The following is a 2214-nucleotide window of genomic DNA, read 5'->3' on the forward strand; positions in this document are numbered from 1 at the left end:
CTGCGTTTGCACTACAATGGCAGAGTTGAGTGGTTAAGACTGAGACCATATGGTCAACTGAAATATTTATTCTCTAGTTCTTTACAGAAGATGTTTTCCTACCCTGATTTAGAAAAGCAGAAGGATACATGCATAAACATCTAAAATGCAATGTATCCACTCTCTTATTTCAGGATTACAGTCCTTTTATGGGAAGCAAGCAAAGTATACATTTAAATAAAAAATCAAGTGGAGATGTGCCTGAAGACCAATATTTTTTTTAAGCACTTTGGAACTGCAGAGGAAACATCTGATTGAAAAGATAAGGGAAGACTTTTGGAGGAAATTGTATTTGGAATAAGCCTTGAAAAAAAGGGTTTTCTTAAGGGTACCTTCCAGTGAAAAATATTGCAGACAGTAGGAAAGATTTGAACAAGGAAAATTTAAGGTATGTTCAAGGAATGGTGAATACTTGTTTATAATTAAATGCAGGTATTTGTGATGGATTATGGGAGATGATGCTGTCCCTGGAAACACAAAATACCATCTGGAATTTTAAAATTAGAACTATATTATTAGAAGATACAGCAAGTGTGTTGAAAGGCTTTGAATCTTGCCTTTGCCATGGAATAGTTGTGTGACCTACCTTGGGTCACCCTAACCAAACTATTTAACCTCTCTGAGCCTCAGATATCCCTACTTATGATGAGAATAGTTGGAACCTCATAGTTTTCTGAGGATTTAAATAATGGATGTACAATGTCTGTCTTGTGCCTGATACACAGCACATGCTCAATAATTGTAGCTATTATTATTTCTATTACTCTTTTTAAAAAATCTTTTAAAAGTTTGCTTATTTTGAGAGAGAGAAAGAGAGACACACACACACAGAGAGAGAGAGAGAGAGAGAGAGAGAGAGAGAGAGAGAGCAGGGGAGGGACAGAGGGAGAGGGAGAGACAGAATCCCAAGCAGGCTCCACAGTGGAGCCCAATGCGGGGCTCGATCTCATCAACTGTGAGATCATGAACTGAGCCTAAACAAAGAGTCCAACCCTTAACCAGATGTGCCACCCTGGTGCTCCTACTGTTAACTCTTTTTAAGCCATTGTCAATCTGAATTGGCTTTTGCAGCCAGGCCCATTCCTAACATACACTTTATTGTCTCTGGGCCCCTTTCCATGCGGGGCTTCCTGACTGGGACAATCTGCTACTATTTGCCATCTGTGGATCTTTAACATCCATCTCAAATCATCTTTTCTCTATAAAGTCCTCAAAGTGGCTTCCCACAATTTTTTTTTTTTTTTGGCTTCACCTAATTGAAAATTATATCTCCTCCTCCCACAGTATTTGTAACATATTTCATTGTATTTTAGGTGTTAGGTATGTTTGGTCTACTTCAGACATCCATAAGATTCTTGAGAGAAGGGACTGTACCTTTGTCTTGTCAGAGTCTTTCTACATAACTTGATAGTCAGCATTCACTCATGGCAGGATGGTCTAGAAAATGTTTTCCTTATTTCATGCTGGGAAGCATCTAATTGATGAACTGTCTCGGGAAAGTTTTAGTTCTGCAGCTAAGTTGATCTTTATAAATAAGGAAAACTGTAAGGTCATAAGTTGGTCTAGTTGTTGACTTTTCTCTACATTTTGAAAGCAACTAAATTGAATTGTATTCCTTCTCTCTAGTGTATAGGAAGACAGTTTTAAAATCCCATTTATGAAATTCTCTGAACAAAAAGAAACTTCACCATTACTGTTTATTTTCTAAATATCTAATGAATGGCCTGGGACCTTCCTAAATTTCTGTTGTATCGAAGCCACTAATGAATGACAATGTTTAAAATGAAAAATCCAATGCACATGGCTTAAAACCACAAGTTGCCCCTCTTCCTTTTGATAGGTCAGGTTTTTTAAAGCAGTGCTGTCACAGTAAGAGACTCATAGCCCCGACGCTGGATGGATGAGTCCCTGGAGTATGTAGGAAACCTTAGGGCCCTTATTCATGTTGTTTTTATTCCATCACTTAACAATCTCTCTTTTCAATGTTTAAAATATACATAATATATTTCTCTAGTATTTTATGTATAAGATTTCTAGATAAAAATTAATTATATATGTATGCTCAAAATTTATTTACTGATGGGGTATAGAATTAAAAAAACCTGGAGGTCACTCATTTAAAAGAAAACAATATATAAATATATTATATACATAGTAAACAACAATATTTAGTTA

The 2214-nt window shown here is 36.1% G+C and overlaps 1 long non-coding RNA gene across 1 annotated transcript in view; it reads left to right on the top strand.

Moving 5' to 3' along the window:
* The window catches only part of LOC122229831, an 89670-nt gene that overhangs the window by 66293 nt on the left and 21163 nt on the right, over window positions 1-2214 (top strand). The window lies entirely within an intron of this gene.

Source organism: Panthera leo, chromosome C2, assembly GCF_018350215.1.
Source record: "Panthera leo isolate Ple1 chromosome C2, P.leo_Ple1_pat1.1, whole genome shotgun sequence".
Classification (NCBI taxonomy): Eukaryota; Metazoa; Chordata; class Mammalia; order Carnivora; family Felidae; genus Panthera; species Panthera leo.